The sequence below is a fragment of the Lutra lutra genome, chromosome 6, assembly GCF_902655055.1.
Source record: "Lutra lutra chromosome 6, mLutLut1.2, whole genome shotgun sequence".
Classification (NCBI taxonomy): Eukaryota; Metazoa; Chordata; class Mammalia; order Carnivora; family Mustelidae; genus Lutra; species Lutra lutra.
Genome location: NC_062283.1, coordinates 29,140,937 through 29,159,377, shown reverse-complemented (window position 1 = coordinate 29,159,377; position 18,441 = coordinate 29,140,937). Strand labels below are relative to the sequence as shown.

General features: G+C 40.6%; 1 protein-coding gene across 1 annotated transcript in view; it reads right to left on the bottom strand.

Annotated features, from left to right (window-relative positions):
• LOC125101807 (DLA class I histocompatibility antigen, A9/A9 alpha chain-like) overlaps window positions 1-18,441 on the bottom strand; it is a 343,654-nt gene that overhangs the window by 319,490 nt on the left and 5,723 nt on the right. The window lies entirely within an intron of this gene.

Sequence of the window (18,441 nt, the reverse complement as noted above, 5' to 3'; positions counted from 1 at the left end):
CTTGATCCCAGGACCCTGAGATCATGACCCAAGCCGAAGGCAGAGGCCCAACCCACTGAGCCACCCAGGCGCCCTGACACTATATCATACTTAAAGGGTCTATCCAACAAGAAAATCTAACAGTTGTAAATATCTATGCCCTTAACATAGGAGCAACCAATTATATAAACCAATTAATAACAAAATCAAAGAAACACATTGGCAGTAATACAACTATAATAGAGGATTTAACACCCCTTCACTGAAATGGACAGATCATCTAAGCAAAAGATCAATAAGAAATTAAGGGCTTTAAATGATGCACTGGAGCAGATGGACTTCAAAGATATATTCAGAACATTCCAAGACAGAGCAACAGAATACACATCCTTCTCTAGTGCACATGGAACATTCTCCAGAATAGATCATGTCCTGGGTCACAAATGAGGTCTCACCTGTTACCAAAAGATTGGGATCATTCCCTGCATATTTTCAGAACACAATGCTTTGATACTTTAACCCAATCACAAGAGGAAATTTGGAAAGAACTCAAATACATACAGGCTAAAGAGCATCCTGCTAAAGAATGAATCAGGCAACCATATAATTAAAGAAGAATTTTAAAAATTCATGGAAACAAATGAAAATGAAAATACAAATGTTCAAAATCTTTGGGATGCAGCAAAGGCAGTCCTAAGAGGGAAGTATACAGCAATGCAATCTTTTCTCAAGAAACAAGAAAGATCTCAAATATACAACCCAACCCTACACCTAGGAGGAGCTGGAATAACAGCAAATAAAGCTTAAACCCAGCAGGAGAAGAGAAATAATAAAGACCAGAGGAGAAATCAATGAAATAGAAACCAGTAGAATAGATCAACAAAACTCGGAGCTGGTTCTTTGAAAGAATTAATCAGATTGATAACCCCCGGCCAGATCTATTAAAAAAAGTGAAAGGACCCAAATTAATAAAATCATGAATTAAAGAGGAGAGATCACAACCAATACTGAAGAAATACAAAGAATTATAAGAACATATTATAATCAAATACATGTCAAAAAATTAGACTCTCTAGAAGAAATGGATGCATTCCCAGAGACATATAAACTGCCAAAACTCAACTAGAAAAGAAAAACTGAACAGACCATCACCAGCAGAGAAATTGAAGCAGTAATAAAACACCTCTCAATAAACAAGAGCCCAGGGTAAGGTGGCTTCCCAGGGGAATTCTACCAAACATTGAAAGAATTAATACCTATTCTTCTGAAACTGTTCCAAAAATTAGAAATGGAAGAAAAACTTCCAAACTCATTTTATGAGACCAATATCACCTTGATCTCCAAACCAAAGACCCCAACAAAAGGAGAATTATAGACCAATATCCCTGATGAACATGGATGCAAGAATTCTTACCAAAATGCTAGCCAATAGAATCCAACTGTACAGTACATGGATTATTCACAACCAATTAGGATTTACTCCTGGGATGCAAGAGGGGTTCAACATCTGAAAATCAATCAGTGTGATACACTACATTAATAAAAGAAAGGACAAGAACCATATGATCCTGTCAATAGATGCAGAAAAACCATGTGACAAAATACAGCATCCTTTGTTGGTTAAAACAATTCACAGTGTAGGGATAAATTGAGGGTACATGCCTCAATACCATAATCCATTCACAATATCATTAAAGACATCTATGAAAAACCCACAGTGAATATCATTCTTAATGGGGAAAAACTGAGAGCTTTTTCCCCTAAGGTCAGGAAAATGGCAGGGATGTCCAAATCACCACTGCAGTTCAACACAGCCATCAGACAACAAAAAGAAATAAAAGTCATCCAAAATGACAAAGAAGTCAAACTCTTGCTCTTTGCAGATGACATGATACTCTATGTGGAAAACCTAAAAGACTCTACCCCAAAACTGCTAGAACTCATACAGGAATTCAGTAAATCAGTAAAGGATAATTCATAAAGGATAATTCAGTAAAGGATAGAAAATCAATGCACAGAAATCAGTTACATTTCTATACACCAATAACGAGACAGAAGAAAGAGAAATTAAGGGGTTGATCCCATTTACAATTACAATGAGAACCATGAGATACCTAGGAATAAACACAGCCAAAGAGGTAAAGGCTGTATACTCTGAAAAGAATAGAACACTAATTAATGAAATTGAGGAAGACCCAAAGAAATGGAAAAAGTTCCATGCTCAAGGATTGGAAGAAAAAATATTGTTAAAATGTCTATGCTATCTAGAGCAGTCTACACATTCAGTGCAATTCCTATCAAAATACCATCCACTTTTTTCACAGAAATGGAACAAATAATCCTAAAATTTGTATGGAACCAGAAAAGACTCCAAATAGCCAAAGGAATGTTAGAAAGAAAACCAAAGCTGGTGAGGTCTCAATTCCGGACTGCAAGCTCTATGTCAAAGCTGTCATCATCAAGGCAGTGTGGTACTGGCACAAAAACAGACACATAGATCAGTGGAACAGAATAGAGAGCTCAGAAATGGACCCTCAACTCTATGGTCTACTAATCTTCAACAAAGCAGGAAAGAATGTCCAGTGAAGAAAAGACAGTCTCTTCAACAAATGGTGTTGGGAAAATTGGACAGCCACATGCAGAAGAATGAAACTGGATCATTTCCTTACACCACACACAAAAATACTCAAAATGCATGGAAGTCTTCAATGTGAGACAGAAATCCACAAAGCACAGGAAACAACCTCTTCGACCTCAGCCTCAGCAACTTCTTCCTAGAAACATTACCAAGGCAAGGGTAGCAAGGGCAAAAATGAACTATTGGGACTTCATCAAGAGAAAACTCTTTTGCCCAACAAAGGAAATAGTCAACAAAGCCAAAAGACAACAGACAGAATGGGAGAAGATATTTGCGAATGACATATCAGATAAAGGGCTAGTATCCAAAACTTATAAGGAACTTATAAACCCAACACCCAAGGAACAAATAATCCAATCATGAAATGGGAAGAAAACATGAGCAGTCATTTCTCCAAAAAAGACATCAAAATGGCCAACAGACACATGAAAAAGTTCTCAACATTACTCAGCATCAGGGAGATACAAATCAAAACCTTAATAAGGTACCACCTCACACCAGTCACAATGACTAAAATTAACATGTCAGGAAATGACAGATGTTGGCAGGGTGTGTAGAAAGGGGAACTCTCCTACACTGTTGCTGGGAATGCAAGCTGGTGCAGCCACTCTGTAAAACAGTATGAAGGATCCTCAAAAGTTGAAAATAGAGCTCCTCTATGATTGAGTAATTGCACTACCACGTATTTACCCCAAAAATGCAAATGTAGTAATCTGAAGGGGCACCGCACCCCAATGTTTATGGTAGCAATGTCCTCAATAGTCAAACTATTGAAAGAGTCCAGAAGTCCATCAACAGATGAATGGATAAAGAATATGTGGTGTATATATAATGGAATATTAAGCAGCCATCAAAAAATAAAATCTTGGGCGCCTGGGTGGCTCAGTGGGTTAAGCCGCTGCCTTCGGCTCGGGTCATGATCTCAGGGTCCTGGGATCGAGGCCCGCATCGGGCTCTCTGCTCAGCAGGGAGCCTGCTTCCCTCTCTCTCTCTCTCTCTGCCTGCCTCTCCGTCTACTTGTGATCTCTCTCTGTCAAATAAATAAATAAAATCTTTTAAAAAATAAAATAAAATAAAATCTTGCCATTTGCAAAGATAAGAATTTACAGCCTTGCACAGGTAGGGGAGAATGGCATGTTTCATAACTTTCTCAGATAATTATAGATATCATCTTAGTTATCATAATCTTAGATATCATCTTAGATATAATCATCTTAGTTAGACACTATATTACAAATACACAGGTTGTACTTTCTCTAAAGTTATTGGCAAAGTGGAAATTGAAACAGTATCATTGACTATGTTCTTCTCTGTTACATTAATATCCCTGGCCCATCCTGCACATGGAATGGATCTTGTACTATTGCATGACTTTTTTTTAAGTACTGTGTTTCTGGAAGTTATATAGGTGTTCCAGTGTTGATTAGACTGCAATAGAATTATCAAAAAGTCATATTTGTTTTAATATTACCACAGATCCCAACAAAAAGGTTTGTCATGAGAAGCTATCAAGTTTATTGGTGTTTTCCAAAATTCTGATTTTTCTCTTGAGAGCTTACTTTTGATCAAGGCAACAAGTGCTCTCAATTTTCATGTGAGTTTATTTTCATGAAAGGATGGGTTCCTGTTCATTTTCCAGAAACTGTCTATCAAATCACCCAGTCTAAATATTCCAAGTTTCTGTGTCATTAATTCTTTCAGGTAAAAATGGTATTCTGTATGGGGCACCTCGGTGGCTCAGTCATTAAGCATCTTCCTTCAGCTCAGGTCATGATCCCAGGGTCCTGGGATAGAGCCTTGCATCAGGCTCCCTGCTCAGCGGGAAGCCTGCTTCTCCCTATCCCACTCCCCTGCTTGTGTTCCATCTTTCACTATCTCTTTCTCTGTCAAATAAATAAATAAATAAAAATCTTTTTTTTTAAATGGTATTCTGTTAAAAAAAAAAAGAAGAAGGAAGAGGAGAAGAAGAAGAAGAAGAGGAGGAGGAGGAGAAGGAGGGGGAGGAGGAAGAGGAGGAGGAAGAGGAGGAGGAAGGAAGAGGTCAGTTAATTTCACATAAATTATTTTCCTTGGGAAGTAGCAGAAGTGCTGTACATTCCATGTCATCATGTAAGATATGTTTAAAATTGGAATTTGAGAATAATTATAAGATAATAATTTTTAATGCCTTAACCAGGACGCTTTAATATGATACTAGTTTTGTTTTGCTGTTTTTGAGACATTTTATTTGCACATAATACTACAGCTGTATTACATCTGTAGAAAAAGAATCTCTGGATTTTCCCTGGTGTGTGTTTTCATCTTGCTTCTTCATGGTCCATGATGCCAGCTGAGGTTGTCAGGACAATGAAACCAAAATGGAGAGATGGGAGCAGATTCTTCTACTATTTTGGTAGATTCTTGATTTGTGCATCAAATCTGGGGCTGATCACTCCACAGGTTTTTAAACTGCCCCTGAGGTTCACAGCAGTATTCCCAGCTCTGTGTTCATCAGTGACTTCAGATTCACCAATGTAACCAAGCTTCCTCATCACAGTTAGAAACAGGATGATGACTTTGGAGCATACCCTAATAAGACCTGACTTTTTCCTCTTTCTTAGCCATTGTTAATGTTCTTGAGAGCATCTGCAGAACATTCATGCAACCACTATCATGGCACTGAAAGATGGCAGAAACAGTGTTTTTGTTTTCTATGGGAGTAAGTGTGGTGAAGAATAACAACTATTGCTGTTTGCACCCATCACCTCCATTCTTGCTAAGTTTTACCTCAGTGTGAATATCAACATGGTGAAAAGGCAAATAATGTCTATGAAATGTTATAAAAATAGTGTTAACCTCATAGATTCTGTGAAAGGGCCTCATTGACATCAGCTGTTCCACAGACCACACTTTGAGAATGGCTACTCTGAATAACCCAGGGAGAGTCTCCGCTGGTTCTGGTCTGGCCTCTTCTTCACTCAGCAGAATCTCTTTTCCTGAGCTGCATTTCCTGCCTCTGAAAACCCAGCTCTGACTTTAGCCCTGAGTGCATCTAGAAGAGACCTCACTTTTCACTGATTAACTTATTTCACTTAGCATGACACCCTTGTGTTGCACCCATGTTGCTGCAAATGGCAATATTTCATTCTTTTTGATGGCTGAGTAATATTCCTGTGTATATTTATCCCACTTTTCCTTATTCATTCATCTGTTGGTGGACAACAGGGCTTTTTCCATATTTTAGCTACCATGGAGAGTGCTGCTATAAACACTGGACCCCGCCTCCTCAAATTACTATGTTTGTATACTTTGGATAAATACCTTATAGTGCAATTGCTGGGCCATAGGATAGCTCTCTTTTTAACTTTTTGAGGAACTTCATTACTGTTTTCCAGAGTAGCTGCACCAGTTTACATTTCCACCAATAGTGTAACAGCGTTCTCCTTTCTTTGCATCCTCACCAACATCTATTGACTCCTGAGTTGTTCATTTTAACCATTCTAACCAGTATGAGGTGGTATCTCATTGTGGTTTTGTTTTGTATTTCCCTGATGCCAAGTGATGTTGAATATTTGTTCATGTGTCTGTTGGCCATTTCTTTGTCTTCTTTGGAGAAATGTCTGTCCATGTCTTCTGCCCATGTCATAACTGGATTATTTGAGTTTGGGGTGTTGAGTTAGATAAGTTCTTCATATACTTGGATACTAGTCCTTTATCTGATAAGACATTTGCAAATATCTTCTCCCATTCTGTCCATTGTCTCTTGGTTTTGTCAACAGTTTTCTTTGCTGTGCAAAAGTATTTTTATCTTGATGAAGACCCAATAATTCATGTTTGCTTTTGTTTCCCTTGCCTTTGAAGATGTGTTTAGCAAGAAGTTGCTCTGGCCTAGGTCAAAGGGGTTGCTCACTGTGTTCTCCTCTAGGACTTGGATGGGTCTTGTCTCACATTGATGATTTCCATGCACTTTGAGTATTTTTGTGTGTGCTGTATGGAAATGGTCCAGTTTCATTCTTCTGCATGTGGCTGTCCATTGACCATAGAGTTGAAGGTCCATTTCTGGGCTCTCTATTCTGTTCCACTGATCTATGTGTCTGTTTTTGTGCCAGTACCACACTGCCTTGATAATGACAGCTTTGACATAGAGCTTGCAGTCCAGAATTGAGACCTCACCAGCTTTGGTTTTCTTTCTAACATTCCTTTGGCTATTTGGAGTCTTTTCTGGTTCCATACAAATTTTAGGATTATTTGTTCCATTTCTGTGAAAAAAGTGGATGGTATTTTGATAGGAATTGCATTGAATGTGTAGATTGCTCTAGGTAGCATAGACATTTTAACAATATTTTTTCTTCCAATCCTTGAGCATGGAACTTTTTTCCATTTCTTTGGGTCCTCCTCAATTTCAGTAATGAGTGTTCTAGTTTTCAGAGTACAGATACATTACCTCTTTGGTTAGGTTTATTCCTAGATATCTTATGGTTTGGGAGACAATTGTAAATGGTATTGGTTCCTTAATTTCTCTTTCTTCTGTCTCATTGTTAGTGTATAGAAATGTAACTGATTTCTGTGCATTGATTTTATATCTCACCACCTTACTGAATTCCTGTATCAGTTCTAGCAATGTTGGGGTGGCGTACTTTGGATTTTCAACATAGAGTACCATGTCATCTGTGAAGAGTGAGAATTTGACTTTGTCATTGCTGATTTGGATTTTTTTTATATCTTTTTGTTGTCTGATTGTCGAGGTTAGGACTTCTATTACTACAGTTATGAGAGGGAACATCCCTGTCATGTTGCTGACCTTAGGGGAAAAGTTCTCAGTTTTTCCTATTGAGAATGGCATTCACTGTGGGCTTTTCATGGATGGCTTTTATCATATTGAGGTATGTTCCCTCTATCCCTATAGTGCAGAGAATTTTAATCAACAAAGGATGCTATACTTTGTCACATGCTTTTTCTGCATCTATTGTGAGGATTATATGGCTCCCATCCTTTCTTTTATTAATGTGGTGTATCACATTGATTGGTTTGCAGATGTTGAACTGTCCTTGCAGCCCAGGAATAAATCCCACTTGGTTTTGGTGAATAATTCTTTTAATGTTCCAGTGGACCCTATTGGCTTAGTGAGAATTTTAGCATCCATGTTCATCAGGGACATAGGTCAGTAATTCTCCTTTTTGGTGAGGTCTTTATCTGGTTTTGGGATCAAGATAATGCTAGCCTCATAGAATGGGTTTGGAAGTTTTCCTCCCATTTCTATTTTTTGGAACAGTTTCAGAAGAATCTGTATTAATTCTCCTTTTAATGTTTTGTAGAATTCCCCTGGGAAGCCATCTCTTGTTTGTCAGGAGATTGTTGATTACTGCTTTAATTTCTTTCCTGGCTATAGGTCTGGTCTGTTCAGGTATTCAATTTCTTCTTGTTTCAGTTTTGGTAGTTTGCATGTTTCTAGGAATGCATCCATTTCTTCCAGATTGTCCAACTTGTTGGCATATAGTTGTTCATAATATGTTCTTATAATTGTTTGTATTTCCTTGGTGTTGGTTGTGATCTCTCCTCTTTTATTCATGGTTTTATTTATTTGGGTCCGTTTCCTATTCTTCTTGATAAGTCTGGGTAAGGGCTTCTTGACTATTATTAATTCTTTCAAAGAACCAGCTCCTAGTTTCATTGATCTGTTCTATTGTTCTTTTGGTTTCTATGTCATTGCTGTCTGCTCCAATCTTTATTATTTCTCTTCCCCTACTGGAATTAGGCTTTATTTGCTCTTCTTTTTCCAGCTCCTTTAGGTTTAATGTGAGGGAGGTTGTGTATTTGAGACCATTCTTGTTTCTTTTTAAATTTTTTTGTGTGTGTGATTTTGTTTTTTGTTTTGTTTTGTTTTTTAAATTTTATTTCATTTTTTCAGTGTTCCAAGATTCATTGTTTATGCACCACACCCAGTACTCCATGCAACACGTGCCCTCCTCAATACCCACCACCAGGCTCATCTAACCCCCCACCCCCTCCCCTCCAAAACCCTCAGTTTGTTTCTCAGAGTCCACAGTCTCTCATGGTTCCTCTCCCCCTCCGATTTCCCCCAACTCACTTCTCTCCATCTCCCCATGTCCTCCATGTTATTCCTTATGCTCCACAAGTAAATGAAACCATATGATAATTGACTCTTTCTGCTTGACTTATTTCACTCCGTATAATCTCCCCTAATCCTGTCCATGTTGATACAAAAGTTCAGTATTCATCCATTCTGATGGAGGCATAATATTCCATTGTATATATGGACCATATCTTCTTTATCCATTTGTCTGTAGAAGGGCATCTTGGCTCTTTCCACAGTTTGACAATTGTGCCCATTGTGCTATGAACATTGGGGTACAGATGGCCCTTCTTTTCTCTACATCTGTATCTTTAGGGTAAATACACAGTAGTGCAATTGCAGGGTCATAGAGTAGCTATATTTTTAATTTCTTTTTTTTTTTAAGATTTTATTTATTTATTTGACAGAGAGAAATCACAAGTAAGCAGAGAGGCAGGCAGAGAGAGAGAGGAGGAAGCAGGCTCCCCGCTGAGCAGAAAGCCCGATGTGGGGCTCGAACCCAGGACCTGGGATCATGACCTGAGCCGAAGGCAGCGGCTTAACCCACTGAGCCACCCAGGCGCCCATATATTTTTAATTTCTTAAGGAATCTCCACACGTTGAGATACCACTTTATGCCAGTTGGAATGACCAAAATTAACAAGACAGTAAACAAGTGTTGGAGAGGATGTGGAGAAAGGGGAGCCCTCTTACACTGTCGGTGGGAATGCAAGTTGGTGCAGCCACCTTTCTTGTTTCTTGAGAAAGGTTTGTATTGACATATATTTCCTCTCAGGATTACCTTCACTTTATCACAAAAGTTTTGAACTGTTGTTTCCATTTTCATTTGTTTCCACGAATTTTTAAAATTCTTTTTAATTTCCTCGTTGTCCCATTCATTCCTAGTAGGATGCTCTTTCGCCTCCATGTATTTGTGTTCCTTCCAGATTATCTTTTGTGATTCAGTTCCAGGTTTAAAGTAGTGTGGTCTGAAGATATGCAGGGAATAATCTCAATCTTTTGCTACTGGTTAAGACCTAATTTTGTATCTATTCTGGATAACATATCATGGACATCTGAAAAGAATGTGTATTCTGCTGCTTTGGGATGAAATGTTCTGAATATAACTGTTTAGTCCTTCTGGTGCCATGTGTCAAGGAAAGTCATTGTTGTCTTGTTGACTTTCTGCTTAGATGATCTGTCCCTTGGTGTGAGGGAGATGTTAAAGTCCCCTGCTATGACTGTATTATTATCAATTTGTTTCTTTACTTTGGTTATTATTTTTTTTTTTTAAAGACTGATTTCTTTTTTTTTTTTTTTAAGATTTTATTTATTTATTTGACAGAGAGATCACAAGCAGGCAGAGAGGCAGACAGAGAGAGAGGAGGAAGCAGGCTCCCTGCTGAGCAGAGAGCCCGATGCGGGGCTCGATCCCAGGACTCTGAGATCATGACCTGAGCCGAAGGCAGCGGCTTAACCCACTGAGCCACCCAGGCGCCCCTTTACTTTGGTTATTAATTGCTTTACATAATTGTCTCCTTCTACATTAGGAGTATAAATATTTATAATTGTTAGGGGTTTCGTTGAATAGACCCCTTTATTATGGTATAGTATCCTTCCTTGTCTCTTATTACAGTCTTTGGCTTAAGGTCTAATTTGTCTGAAAGAAGGATTGCTACCCCAGCTTTCTCATGATATTCATTAGCATGATAAATAATTCTCCCCCCCTCACTTTCAATCTGTGGTGTCTTTGGGTCTAAAATGACTCTCTCGTAGACAGCATATCAATGGGTCTTACTGTTGACCCAATCTGATTCCCTGTGTCTTTTGATTGGGGCATTTAACCCATTTATATTCAGAGTTATTATTGATATTTATGAATTTAATACCATTGTATTACTTTTAAATTCACTGTTTCTGTATATTGTCTCTGTTCCTTCTTTGTCTTTTTTACTTTTGGGCTATCTCTTCACTCAAAGGATCCCCTTTAATATTTCTTCCATGGCTGGTTTGGCTATCACAAATTCTTTTATTTTCTCTTTGTCCTGGAAGCTCTTTATCTCTCTTATTCTGAATGACAGCCTGGCTTGATAAAGCATTGTTAGCTGTATATCTGTCCCATTTCACATGTGTAATATATCATGTCAGTCCTTTCTGGGTGCCAGGTGCCTGTGGACAGGTCAGCTGCCAACCTTGTGTTTCTACCTATTTAGTTTAAGGACCTCATGTTCTGAGCTGCTTTCAGGATTTTCCTTTATCTCTGAAATTTGCAAGCTTCACTATTATATGTCAGGGTGTTGACCTATTTTTATGGATTTTCAGGGGGTTCTCTGTGCCTCCCAGACTTGAAAGCCTATTTCCTTCCCCAGATTAGGCATATTCTCAGCTATAATTTGTTCAAATAAACCTTCTACCCCTTTCTCTTTCCTCTTCCTCTGGGATCCCCATTATTCTAATATTTTTTCACTTTATGGTATTCTTATGGTATGTAACATGAGAAATCATGTTACATGATTTCTCAAATCCTACCCTAGTGATCCACTAGTTGTTTCTCTTTTTCTCAGCTTTCTTATTCTCCATCACTTTGTCTTCTATATCACTGACTCTCTCTTCTGCCTCATTTATTCTAGCAGTTAGAGACTGCATTTTTATTGTTTTTTTTTTTTTAATTTGACAGACAGAGATCACAAGTAGGCAGAGAGGCAGGCAGAGAGAGAGGAGGAAGCAGGCTCCCCGCAGAGCAGAGAGCCCGATGCGGGGCTCGATCCCAGGATCCTGGGATCATGACCCGAGCCGAAGGCAGAGGCTTTAACCCACTGAGCCACCCAGGCGCCCCTGAAACTGCATTTTTATTGTGTCTCATTGATAGCCTTTTTTTATTTTGCCCTGATTCAATTGTAGTTCTTTTATTTCTCTGGTAGAGATTCTCTAGTGTCTTCTATGACTTTTCAAGCCCAGCTATTGTTTTTATAGTTATTGTTTTGAATTCTAGTTCAGACACCTTACTTATATCCATATTGATTAAATCTCTGGCAGTGAACACTGCCTCTTGTTCTCTTTTTTGGAGTGAGTTCATCCATCTTCTCATTATTCTAGAAAAGAATAGATGAAAGATAGAGAAAATACAAAAATACCAACAACACCAGAAAAATATACATTAAACAAATCAGAAAAGAACAGAAACCACAAGGGGAAAAAAAGTGAGAATAAAATCAAACACGAAGTTGAACAGAACAGAACAATAAACTAGATCCTGGGTGTACGTTCATCTGTTTGTTAGAAAAAAACTAGATCCCAAAATAGGAAAGAAAGAAAAAGTTACATGTATATACAAAAATAAGTTGAATGCAATCAAAGAAAGCCAAAAAATGAAAAAATATATAAACATAAATGTAAAAATGAAAATTTTAAAAAGACTTAAAAATACAATTGGTAAGAAAATAGCTGAAAGGGAAATAAAATATAAAACTGAAGGACTAAAGAATAAGGGAAAAAACCACAGATAGTATATATTTCTTTCCCCAAGAGCTGGAGTTTTGCAGTTCTGTATGATCAATAAACCCGGTATTCACCAGAAGTTCCTGCTGGTATTCTAGGGGAGGGGTCTATTGCACTGATTCTCAGGTGTCTTTCCCCAGACAAAATTGCATCCCCCCTTTGCCAGGGGGCCAGGGCTCAGTGTAAGCAGTTCTGGAGCCGATGTGGGGGTATAAGTGGAGGCACTGCAATGTCTAGATCTGGAGCTGAAATTTCCTGTCCCCTACTCTTCAATGATTTCTCACAGAAAAGCAGTCTGTCATTCTTATCTCCCTGGTTTCCATCGGAACTCTGTGTTCACCCAGCCTGTGACTAGTCATTTCTACATCAGGCATATGACCTTGTTTTGTGCCTCCCAACTTTACAGATCCTTACAGAGCACACCGGCGCTGCTCCTCCCAGGGAAGGGAGGCTGGTCTCATTGGTCCTGCTGCTTGCTGGACCCCTGCTCAGACAGCGATCACCCGACTGTGCCCAGGTGGGTGTTTTATGACAACACTCCTGGGCTTGCTGAGTGCAGTGGGCTTCCCAGTTCAATATCTGGGAACTCTGCTCCACTCAGGCACCCCCATTCTTTCTGTGTCCCTGAGATCCTGAGGCCACATTGTCCCACCTGGGATTCCACCCATCTTTGCTCCCTGAGCACCTTTCAAGCAGGGATGTCCCTCATCAGAGCAGACTTTTCTGAAAGTTCTGATTTTCGATCTGCTGATATATCACTTTCCATTAGCCAGCTGATGGAGGCTCGCTCCCCCAGTGGTTTACCTTCCCATGTATTGCCTCAAAAAGTGATAACTTTTCTATGTGTAGACTTGTAGTAATTCTTTCTCGGATATCCAGTGGATTCCACAAATGTTCAGAATGATTTGATAACTATCTACCTGTTATAAAATGAGGCCCAATACTCTCTAACATTATATACGTATATGTTTCCCTATAAATATATATATTCATAATATATAAATATAATTTATATTTAATATTTAATATTACTTTAATCTTAAAATATGTATTATTTATTTTATTATATGTAATTTATATTTTGTATATTAAAATTTATATATATAACTCTCCTTGACTATACATATGTACATATATATTTCCATATAAATATATATAGTTTCAATTAAAACAACTTGGATTCTGTTGTTGAAAACAAGGAGTGATAAAGCCATGAAGGAATACTTTTGAAGAGCATGGATTCAGAATTGTTTTCCAGTTTTATTGAGATATAGTTGAAATAACATTTTATAAAGTTAAGGGCACAACCTTTTGATTTGATATATTTATATACTGCAAACTGATTACCACTATAACAGCTAAGACCTGTATCATGTCATTTACGTGTGTGTGTCTGTGTGTGTGTGTGTGTGTGTGTGTGTGTGTGTGTGGTGGGAACTTTAAGGACTTCTTTTTAGCAATCAGACTTTTTCTTTATGTTCAGCTGATGATGACTTCCTTCATCTACCACCTGGCTGTGCCCCACAGAGGAGAAAATATATCTCCCAGCTTACCTTGCATTTTTCTTCCTCCAAAAAAACCAATAAATGTGTCTGTAAGACGTCTTCCCACAATGAGTGCTCTCCTCAAGGACTTCAGTGCTTCCCTATCTGTGGAACCACGTGATGACTTGTGACTTTCTTACCAAATACTCAGGTCTCTCCACAGACCCACCACCTTAGAATGTTGGGCATGGGCCCAGGAATCACTGATGTGATAAGCCCTACAGGAGAGGCTGATGCCCGGCCATGTAGGGATCCTGCTTCCTGTGCTCGCTACCAGTGTGGGATCTGAAGACCAGCAGCAGCAGCATCAACCCTTTTATCAACCCAGCATCTCATGCTCTATCCCTGACTGTCTAGATCCTCATAGTCCAGGAAATTCCCATGCACACTGAAGGCTGGGTCTCCCTGGTCTCTGTGCCTTCTGGATGCAGAACCAGACTGTGCAGTGCACTCTGGGTGTGCGCTCTGGTCAGCCTGCTTAGCCCTGAGCAGTCCAGGGATTGGTCCTATTCATTTCTCTTCTATGGTTCTCACCTTCTTGGTGACCTAATCTCTGCTGAAGGCTCTAATCATCATGTATATGGTGTCACCTCCCAAATCTATTTCTCCAACCCAGATATTTTTCCTCCCCTGCACTACCCAACTGCCACCTTATTTGAATTTCTTTCCTTTTTCTTTTTAAGACTTTATTTATTTATTTAAAGAGTGAGCACAAGCATGGATAAGGCAGAGTGAGTGGGAGACAGATTCTCCAGCACACTCCATGCTGAGTGGGGAGCCTGATGCAGGGCTCAATCTCAGGACCCTGAGATCATGACCTGAGCTGAAATCAAGACTCAAATGCTCTCTGGACTGAGCCACCCAAGCACCCTATCTCAATTTTTCTAATTATATCCATTTGTAGTTGTCTTTCAACAGTTTCAAGCAGAGAGCTCTTGCAGCTAGAATACAGCTTCCATTCTCTTTACTGTATGTGTATCCCAGCATTGAATAAAAACTACAGACTTCAAATCATCTCCTTCATGGGAATCTTCTCACAGGAAGAAATGGTAGCGTGCAGAATCCTTGGGACTCCTCCTTGGCAAGTCTTTCAGTTCTGTCTTTGTTGTGTTGGCCAAAATTATAATTTCATCTTTCATATCTATTTCCAGTTGCACATAGTTGAGCTGTTACTTAATGTTTCCAAAGCTTGAAAAGCTTCTCAAGAAATAGGAAATGTTACTCCTTGTAGTGTTTGATGCTTCGTGTCCACACCCATGTCAGTTTGTGCCTCATTAATTTTAATCTGTCGTGATTCTTCCTCAGCTGCAGTCAATGGGGCAGGAGAAGATTGTGACAGAAGATTGTGTTTTTTATATCTGTGTAATGATGCATCTTCCTTTACTGTTCCAAACACTTCATCTGTAATGTGGCCCCCTCCAAACTCCTTTTTCAGAGTTGCACTAGTTCCTACATACAACATATTTTGATGATCACGAGAATGTTCTGGAGACCAGGCAGTGAATATCCACTCATATCCTTGGGCATTCTGAGAGTTTAAACTGAACACTATGTAGCACGGCTATTTGTCCTCCAGGAGGGGTAAAACAAAGGAATCATAATCCTTACCCCAGGAACTGGAAGGCAGACTACATGATGCAATCACAAGTGTCTCATTTTCAACAGATATTTTTAGAACTCAATATTTTTCATTTCTCCTCTGGCAAAAGTATCTTTAATATCTTCACTTGCTTGGAGGCAGGACTGATGGGATGTGGCAGCCATGGGCTCCCAGATCTGGCACTAAGCCTGTGCAGAGACATTTCGGCTTGAGTGGCATGAGTGTCACCCAGGTGTCAGGAGCAGCAGAGACAACAGTTCCGACCAAGGCTCAGGTGTCCTGCATCAGAGGAGTCATGACATTAGCACCCTCAACTGAAAACTTCCCCAGTTTGCTGTTCAGGGAGACAGTGTTTTGAGAAATACCCTGGTATTTTCCTTTACTTGTCAGTAGAACCCTTCATTTTCCTATTCTTTGGCTTCATTGAGTTTTTGCTTTGAACCCACCAAGAGGTGAACCCAGTTGTAGGTAATACAACTGTCAACCTGACAACCTCAATTGCATTTCTTTCTTTCTTTCTTTCTTTTTTTTTTTAAGATTTTTATTTATTTATTCATGAGAGACAGAGAGAGAGAGAGAGGCAGAGGTAGAGGGAGAAGCAGGGAGTCTGATGTGGGCAGGGAGTCTGATGTGGGACTTGATCCCAGGACCCTAGGATCATGACCTGAGCGGAAGGCAGATGCTTAACCATCTGAGCCACCCAGGCACCCCTCAACCACATTTCTAAATGACATCTCAGATTAAGCATGTCTCTCTCTTTTTTTCTTTTTTGAGATAAAGAGCATGTATGTGTGCAAGCTGGGGGAAGGAGCAGAGAGGGAGAGGGAGAGAGAATCTTTTCTTTTTAAAGATTTTATTTATTTATTTGACAGAGGGAGAGAGAGAACAAACAGGCTCCCCACTGAGCAAGGAGCCTGAGGTGGGGCTGGATCCCAGGACCCCAGGATCATGACCTGAGCCAGGCAGACCTGAATGGTCTCAGCTATCCAGGCGACACATGGGAGAGAGAATCTTAAGCACACTCCATGCTCAGTGAGATGTTGGATGAGGGGCTTGATCTCACAAACCTGAGATCATGACCTGAGTTGAAATCAAGAGTTCCATGCTTAATAAGTCACCCAGGTGCCCCTCAGCTTAAACATCTCTTAAACTGAAAGTCTGTGGTGTCCCTTCTCACATATGCTCCTTCCTCTCAAGGACTGAGTGAGAAAGTCCCTCACAGTTCTCAAAGCCACTGACAGTGAATCAAAAGGTACTGCTAGTTGGTTATTGCATGGATGGTCCCCCCTTCCATCCCTGGCAGACTGGATCCCTTAATAGTTTCTGAGAGAAGGGCTGGTCCCCTAAACCAGTCACTCTTCCTGTAGAGGATCTGAAGAGCCAAGATTTAATTAATCCCCTGTCTCCTGAGCCCTGGGAGAGGCAGCAGGTATTTGGGAATCTATTCCATTTCCCCCCCTCCTTATGGGAGCACAGCCCCAGGCTGTGCAGAGATCTGGGAAGTGCTCAGGTGTCTCCTAACTGTGCACTGCAGTGTCTCCTTCTGGTTCTCCAGGCACCTGAGGGGCCACTCCACGCACCTGCCCTCCATGTAGTTCCTCTCATGCTCTGTTGCACCTGCCTGGTGATCTGCGCCGCCGTGTCCACCACAGTCCAAGAGCACAGGTCTTCTTCAGGGCGAGATAATCTGCGCTGTCATCAACCAACTGCCAGTGTCCACCAAGGAGAGGCCCTTGCGACCCCACAGTTCAACTGTAGGTCAACCGGAAAGTGAGACCCTGGCCTTGCCCCAGAGACAGCCCCGACCACACAGCCTCCCCACTCCCCTCCGCTCCACACTGCTGGGTGGTGACTGGTCACAGCCAGTTTCCAAAGGTACAACAGAGCGAATTCCCTGGGTGGAGACTCCCGGTGGGTTCTGAGGCCTCCAGATGAAGCTCCAAACCAGAGCCAGGGAGACCCGGCCGGCCGGTGGGAAATGGGGAGACTTGTGACCTGCGGTCTAGCCAGCCTCACTGGATTGGCCTCACTCTGGTTGTAGCAGTTCCTGTGTGGCTTCAACCTACAGTAGGACGGTATATCCCATTCCTGCCTCTGTAGCCTCAAGCCTATTCTGTGGCCATCCCCAACATAATACCAAAACAGAAAAAAGTTAGATTCCATTGTTTGCTCCAAAAAGTTGATTAGGGGAATAGTTCCAGGGAGTAAGCATTCAGAGATGTTCCTTACACTAAACTAAGAACCACTTCCACTCCTCCCACCTGACTATATATACCTCAAGGTAAGAAAATGACATGTATCTCACATCACATGTCATATTGACAAAAAACATCCTCCCTTTTCTCTCCAAGGCAGGGAAAAACCCACATTTAAATGTGATTTAAAACCCCACCCTGCCTTCTCTCCTCTCCAACCTCAGCAGCTCCAGATACGGCTAAGCACCAGACTCGCTTGCGGGGCTTCTCAGAACACACGGGCCTCTCCCCAGACCCACAGACTGAGTATTTGGCACAAGGTCAGGGAATCACCTATTTAACAAGCCCTATGAGCAAGGTTGAGGCGCAACCACAGGGAATCCCAATCTACATTCCTGCTGCTAAAAGTGCGATGGGAAGACTAGCAGCAGCCACACCTTTGGAAAATACAGAATCTCATACTCTACTCCACACTTTGTGAGCCTTAATAGGATGTCTGGGAATTCTCTGAACAGGGAGGTTTGGGACTCCCTGGTCTATGCATGGAGCCAGGACTGTGCAGACTGCTCTGAGTGTATGGTCTAATCAGATCTCTTAGCACCGGGGGGTCCAGGGTTTGGTCCTTGTCCCTTTCTCTTCTATGGCCCTTGCCCCCTTGGTGACTTCATCTATGCTAAAGACTAAATATCATTTACATGGTGTCACTCCAAAATCTATTTCTCCAGCTCAGACCTTTCTCCTAAATTCCACCCTCATCCACATTTCTCTGATGGCCAAGCCAACTCCTTCACTGACATTTCTAATAGATATCTCAGCTCTTCATATCTTCATGGAATGCTTGTGACACCCCCTCCTCAAAAATGCTCCTTCCAGAGTCTTCCTCATCTCCGCTGACAGCAGCTCCATCTTTCCACTTGCATAGTCCAGAATTTGGG